This window comes from Anopheles moucheti, assembly GCF_943734755.1.
Source record: "Anopheles moucheti chromosome X unlocalized genomic scaffold, idAnoMoucSN_F20_07 X_unloc_19, whole genome shotgun sequence".
NCBI classification, from domain to species: domain Eukaryota; kingdom Metazoa; phylum Arthropoda; class Insecta; order Diptera; family Culicidae; genus Anopheles; species Anopheles moucheti.
Window position 1 is genome coordinate 92,501 of NW_026453525.1, and position 7,500 is coordinate 100,000.

At 60.2% G+C, this 7,500-nt stretch overlaps 1 non-coding gene across 1 annotated transcript; it reads right to left on the reverse strand.

The window, feature by feature from the left end:
- Positions 1–345: 345 nt before the first annotated feature.
- LOC128307895 (5.8S ribosomal RNA) lies at positions 346–503 on the reverse strand. Its single transcript, XR_008287910.1, has one exon. It is a non-coding gene; the product is annotated as a 5.8S ribosomal RNA (ribosomal RNA).
- Positions 504–7,500: the final 6,997 nt, after the last annotated feature.

The following is a 7,500-nucleotide window of genomic DNA, read 5'->3' on the forward strand; positions in this document are numbered from 1 at the left end:
TCCAGCGGGTGGGCGTACCGCACGCGTTACACGACTCGGCCAGACGGCGGGTCCCGGCAACAGACGGCAAGCCAGGTGTTCAAGGGCTTCCGGTGCTCCCAGGTTGTCTTATAGCCGAAGTTCGAACCGTGCGACACGACACGCACCCACTGGGCCAACTGTACCGCCTTACCATTTCAGCGCCCAAGGTCCCCCGCGGAAGGGGTCCGAGCACGCCATGATGCACAGTGCGCCAAACGCGTGTGTTCAAGCCTGCGACACACTCCCGGGCGTGCTGCTCGCCCAGGCGTGCCGCTGGTACGCGGGCGTCCTGTAGTTATGGAATAGTGTGTAACAAGAATTGGTAGGCACTCAAGAATGTGTGCATCGGTCGGGTTTAAACGTCCGATGCGCCATATGCGTTCAACGTGTCGGTGTTCATGTGTCCTGCAGTTCACATTCTGACGCGCATTTAGCTGCGGTCTTCATCGATCCATGAGCCGAGTGATCCCCTGCCTAGGGTTTTGGTATGTTCAACTGTCTCCTATGTTTTCGTTATGCGCTAGGTGCATCTCTCACAACTTAAGTTCCCCGGACAGCGTAACCGTGCACCTCTCGGTTCCTTCGAAGCCGTCCAGGGTGGACAAGGATGACCATTGGTCTTCCTTCCCATTGATCGACGCGCGATGTGGGCGGCATCGGCGCGATCTTGCACAACTTTCGTTCTCTTGATTAGGTTCTCTCTCGCTCGAGGCCAGTGTTTAAATATGTTCTAGTGGGTCTTTACCTTCGCCCATGTGTCGCACACTTTACGCGTTCGATGGCTGCCATTGGGAGTGTGCGCACAGGTACGAAGGCCACTGGCCTACGGTCGCGCACGCTCAATATCGTAGTATAGACACACCTCTCTCGCGGGTCTAATTGGCGTGCGCGGCCCCCAAAAGGTAACATAGCAGTTTGTTCTGCTGATACCGTGTTTCTCTATCTCTCTAACCAACTCACACAACAACATATATGTATTGATCGGTAATGATCCTTCCGCAGGTTCACCTACGGAAACCTTGTTACGACTTTTACTTCCTCTAAATCATCAAGTTCGGTCAACTTCGGCCATGCCAGCTGCAGCTCACGAAGGAACCGCGGAAGGTGTGCCTCCAGAGACCTCACTAAATAATCCATCGGTAGTAGCGACGGGCGGTGTGTACAAAGGGCAGGGACGTAATCAGCGCTAGCTAATGACTAGCACTTACTAGAAATTCCAGGTTCATGGGGACCGTTGCAGTCCCCAATCCCAACTAAATGAGCATTTGGGTGATTTCCCGTTCCTCTCGGAATGGGGGCGCCAATTGGCGAGAACACGCTGCTGCTCACATTGTAGCACGCGTGCAGCCCAGAACATCTAAGGGCATCACGGACCTGTTATCGCTCATTCTCACCTTGCTAAACACAAGTTGTCCCGCTAAGCAGGGCAAACGTGGCCGACGACCGCCCGTGAAGGGGCCGCCGGCCTTGACGTCAGGTGCGCCCGGAGGTGCACTGCTGACAGCGTTCTAGTTAGCTTGTTTGAGTCGCGTTCGTTATCGGAATTAACCAGACAAATCATTCCACGAACTAAGAACGGCCATGCACCACTACCCTTAAATTTGAGAAAGAGCTCTCAATCTGTCTTACCTCGATAAGTTCGGACCTGGTAAATTTTCCCGTGTTGAGTCAAATTAAGCCGCAAGCTCCACTTCGTTTTTTTTTTTTTTTTTTTAAACAATTGCAGGTTTTATTGTTCATAAACATTATGTTCTAAAAACAATAGCGTAAACCCACGCTCTTGACGAACGACGTCGCCCGCCAGGGATTTGTCGTGCGTCATTATGAACCCTTTCGGATGTCCCTACCCAATCTCTTTATTAAATTGAATCGTATCTTAACCGCATATTAAAGGCGTACGCTTGCTTAGTCCGCGTGACTCACTCATTCTTTCCCCTCTCGGAGATCTCAAGAAGTCAACCCGACATCTATCGATCTGACCATTCCGCCTCGCTGGCGGCAGCCTCCTCCGCGGGTGTCAATCGTCGGCCCGCGTTCGAAGCACGACGGCGCCTTTCGTTTTCCCGTCTGTTGCGTCGCGACCGTATCCGATCCGCCTCCGTAGGCGCGGTCCGACGGCGGCGCGTCGTCGAGGGTCCCTCAGCCTGGACCCGAGCTCGCCATGCGCGCTGCATGAATAGACGCCGCTCGTGGCGCACTCTCAACGTCTCCGGGGAAGGTGGTCCCCCTCTGCTGCGCCTCGGTATAGGTGGAGGAGCTAGGCCCGCTCGCTCCGCCTCTACTGCCGTCCGCAGTATCTCGTCATCTCGGGCGGCCAGTGCTGCTGCGACGTCCGCAGCCAGTCGCACTCGCGCCCGATCCTCCGCTCTGCCGCGAAGCCGTCGGTTGCGGGCAGATCGCTGACGCGCTGCTCGCGACTCGTTCACGCGCCGCGTGATGTCTTCGATGATGACGTCGTCCATCTCCTCACCGAAGAGTGCGGCCACACTTTCGAGGACCACTTCCTCGTCCTCGGCGAAAGCCGCTTCCGTTCGACCATTGGTGAGCGCTTCCTCATCGCGCCACAGCTGTTGAAGCACTGTGGTGATGGTCTTTGCTGCTTTCTGAATGCGGTCCCACCACTCCGCACTCTCCAGCAGCTTCTCTGCGATGTTGTTAAGCTGGACCGACTCGGGTGTCCCCCAGCCCAGCAGCTCACGTCGGATCTCCTCAAACACGGGGCACTCGAACAAGACGTGGGCCACCGACTCGACCGACCCCACGCACCGTGGACACTCCGGAGACGAAGCGAAGCCGCAGACGTGCAGGTACTCCCGGAAGAATCCGTGTCCGGAGAGCACCTGCGAAAGGTGGAAGTCCACCTTCCCGTGCTTTCGTCCCGTCCACCGGTGCAGGTCGGGAATCATCCCGTGCGCCCACGTCAAGTAGCGGCTGGCCGATGGTGTTGCCGCCGCACGGTCCCAGGCGTCCTGCCATTGCAGCATCGTGGCTGCTCGCTCCGCCGCTCGTACCTCCTTCCTGCTGGCGCCAGGCTCGACCAGCAGCCTGCTATGGCACCTTGCGTCCTCGTTGACGACCAGCCAGTACGGCACCAAACCAGCCATCACCACTGACACCTCATAGGATACCGAGCGGAACGAACTCGATACCCCACGTGCCAGTGGCTTCTGGACCTGGGCCAGTCGTCTTCGGCACCACTGCATGTCTGTCGCCTTAGCCCAGATGGGCGAGGCGTACCGGATCACCGACTCAGCGACTCCTGCCAGCAACCGCCGCTTGGCCACCTGGGGGCCGCTGTGGTTCCTCATCACCGAGGTAACCACCGCCACCGCACGGAGGGCCTTGTCCGCGGCCGCTTCCACGTGCGGTTTCCACGAGAGTTTCTCGTGGAGTTGTACCCCCAGGTAGCGTATCGATCGCTTTGACGTGCAGACCACTTCGCCGACGCGCACAGGAATTTCCAAACGTCCTCGACGCAGACTCGATATCAGAACCACCTCGGTTTTGTGGGGGGCGAGACTAAGGTGACGTGCCTCGAGCCACCCCATCACCGCGTCGATCGCAGCCTCCGCGACTGTCGCCGACTCCTCGGGTGTGCAGCCCTCGGCCAGGATGGCGATGTCATCGGCAAAGCCGACGATGGTGGCCCCTTCAGGGAGCTGGATCCGCAGAACGCCGTCGTACATAACGTTCCACAGAGTCGGGCCAAGGATTGACCCCTGTGGAACGCCTGCCGTCACCCGACGTGACACCGGGCCGTCGTGGGTGTCGTACACCAGCTCCCTGTCGGTGAAATAGTCGCGGAGCAGGAGTTGCAGCTGCGCTGGAACCTCCTTCTCACGCAGGGCCATCGCTATCGCCTGCCAGCTGGCGGTGTTAAAGGCGTTTCTGACGTCCAACGCCACAACCAGCAGACAGCGCTTATCCCGGTTGTTAGTCCGTCCGTAGGACATCGCGCGCTCGCCTGCTTCCACCACCAGCTGGATCGCCTGCAGGGTGCTCCGCTGCTTCCGGAAACCGAACTGGTTCTCGGCCAGCCGAGGTGCCTCCGGATCCTCCAGGTGCTCGTTGAGTCTGTCCAGCGTAGTCCTCTCGAAGACCTTCGCCGGGTTGTCGATCAAGCAGATCGGGCGGCAGGACGAGGCTTCGCCCGGCGGCTTACCCGGCTTAGGCAACAGCACCAGCTTCTGCCTTTTCCATTCGCGTGGTATTTCGCCGGTGTCCAAGCAGCGCTGGTAGACACCAGCGAATGGCTCCGGATACTTCCGGATGGCAGCCGTTACCGCAGCGTTCGGTACTCCATCGAGGCCAGGCGCCTTCCGCGGATGCAGCTCGCTCGCTATCGCCTGGAGCTCCGCGCAGCTGATCGGACGGACCGGAGTGTCCCCTTCCGAAGGCGTGACGTCCGGCCACTCGACCGGGGGATGCTCCGGAAACAGCTCCTCGACGATCCGCTGCAACACCGCTGGATCGCGTTCACGCGCCGTCCAGCTGCCCCGAAACCGAAGAAGCACTTGCCGGAACCACTGTCCCGTCTCATCTGCAGCCAGGGCCTGCAGCCACTCATCGAACTGGCGCTGCTTGCTGGCCTTAATTGCCACCCTTAAGGCAGCACGCGCCTCCTGATGTTCCTCTGAAGCCAGTTCGGCGGACGTCTCGTCGAGGGCCAATGACTGTCGCTCCCGAGCCAACCGGCAGCGCTCGGTCAGCTCCTCGATATCCGGAGTCCACCAATATGTGTTGCAGTTCCTCCTCTGCTGCTGCGACTGCCCAATCCTCGCCATGGTAGCGTCGCAGGCCTCCGTAAGCACCATCCCCAGGCTTGCCGCATCGGTCACCCGATCGGCAAAACGGGTCGCCTCAAGTGCCAGCTCGAAAGTACGGGGGCAAAACTGGCGAGTTCGCCAGCGAGTACCCGCCTCCCGTACTTCGACACCTTCCTGCTGATGAATGCCCCGTCCGGGCCGCTGACCTGTACGATGCTGTTGCCCGACCGCAAACCGAATATAGCGGTGGTCGCTATAGGAGTAGCGGTCTAGCGTCCGCCAGGAGCTGATGTCCTCCGCTGCTCCATCCGATCGGCAGAGCGTTGGACTCGCGAAGGCGACGTCCACTCTGCTGGGCCGAGCCACACCGTTCCCCAGGAATGTCGGCTCCGTGCCGCGGTTGAGGACCTCCAATCCTAGGCTGGTAACCGTCTGAAGGAGCGCCTCACCCTTAAGGTTGGCCCGCTCGCTCCCCCAGGCCCCATGCCACGCGTTGAAGTCACCAGCTATCAGCACGCAAGGGTGGCCTCGCGCAAGTACCTCCAGCCGGTCCATCTGCTGCTCGAACTCCGGGAGGCCGATCGATGGCGGAATATAGCAGCAGATGACAACGATGCCCGCCACCTCGGCAGCTACGATGCCCGGATGCTGCACGCTCCTCACCCGCTGTATGGGAAACCGTTGGCCACTGGTGACGATCGCGGCCTTCAGTGCGTCGTCGGATGCCCAGTTCCCATTGTTGGCCGGCACAGCATAGAGCTCCGTGATGAGCATCACGTCTGCTCCCTCCTCCCTCATCCGCTGGAGCGCAAGATCCTGAGCGCTCCTGCTCTTACCGATATTTATCTGGAGCACTTCTATCATCATCGTGTGGCTGCAGCTTTGCACGAAGCTGCGGCAATCGAGTGCGGGCCGCCACACTTCAAACAGCGAGCCTCGCCAGTGCAGCTCGCTGCCTTGTGGCCTTCCGCGCCACACCGGATACACGCTTTGCTGCGGTCCTCTCCCGAGCACTGCCCGGCGAAGTGGCCGCGCTCCAAACATCGGAAGCACCGCTTCTCCTCCAGCGACGCTTTCGGGACCTCCCACACCCAACAGGAGGTGTGTCCTAGGAGCAGGCGCTTCCCAGCCAGATGCTCCGCATCCGACCGGGGCAGACGAACGCGAGCACGCTTCGTGCCGTCTCGCCGCTCCCACATGTCGAAGGTGGCCTCGGAATGCTCCTTGCCGAGAGCCGTCAACACCGCCCGACGCAGCTGGTCCTCGCTCGCCAAGGAGTCGATGTTTGTTATGAGCACCATCGACATCTCCGTACGCACGGACGCCGCACCCTTGTCTCCGATGGCTTGCCGGATACGCTGGCACAGCTCGGCGCTGTCGGCATCACGGCTCAGCGGCAGCCGCAAGGTGTCTTTCGGCGTTCGCTTGCCGACGCCGATCTTCTCCTGCATGCCGTCGAGATGCGAGCTCGTACGAATCGCCCTATACATGTCGAGGTAGCTGACGCCCTCCGCTGGCATCACCTCGATGGTGTCGGGCCGCTTCCGCGACTTCTTCACTGCAGCTGGCATCGTGCGTGGCTGCTGCTTACTCTGCTTTCGCAGCAACTGGCCCTGCAAATGCCACTGTTGTTGTTGTTGCTGGGGCTGCCCAGCCGAACGCTGTCCGCTCTGATGTTGCTGCGGACGTTGCTGCTGTTGCCGCTGCGGCTGCTGCCGTTGCGGGAGCTGCGGCCACTGCTGCTGATGCTGCTGAGCCGGCTGCTGGCGTGCCGACTTACGGCGCACCACCTCGGCCCAGGAGCCGCCTTCCTGGTCCGGAGACGGCACCACCGTAGCCGTCACCGCACCCTCTCGCTGTTGTGCCAGCTGCTGCTGCTGCTGCTGTTGCTGCTGCGACTGCGCAACAACCAGTTGCGTAAGGAGCCCAGAGACCATCTCCCGCTCCTTACGGTTCTCCTCTCGCAGATGGAGCACCTCCTGGCGATGGCACTCCTGCATCGCCGCGAGGTCTTTCCGGTATTGCTCAGCTTGCTCCGTCAGCTGAACACGGAGGAGGGATAGCTCGTCCTCCAGACGCTCGATGAGCCTCTCCATCGTGGCTCCTTTCGCAGCCGTGGCCGTGCCAACGCCACTCGTGCGAGCAACACCGCTCGTGGCTGCGGTCTGCCCTTCCGGCACTCTGCTGAGCATCACTACCGGTTTCGAGCCCACCGGTGCTCGGCTATCGGTCGATCCCGACCGTGATCGTAAATTCCGACTGGCGGACATCATCGCCAGAAGGAAGGAAGAGTCCGCGCTTTAAACTGGTTTTACTCCCCCTCGAGGAGGGACGCCAGCAGCGGACTGCCACGAGGATCGACTTCGAGGTTTTTCCGCCCGGGCGAGGTGAGGGAAGATGGTAGAAGAACGGGGGGGTGCGCGATGGACTCGTCCCGCCGAGCCGCTTCTTCTGATACCCCACTTGCCTGGGTGGCGATGAAGTTTTCCTCGGAAAAATCGCGAAAAACCGCTTCCTGGGTGGTTTTTCCGCTCTAGGGGGGTGGGGGTGGGTGGTATGGTGGTGGGGGGGTATTTTCCCGACTCCCCTCTTGAAAACTCGTCGTTTGATACCCCGCACGACGGTATCAGGGCGAAAATTTTCTTCTTCGGAAAAACGCTTTTCCGCCCGTATCTCTCTGGATGTTGCGAAAATCACTTTTCCGGCGATGGAT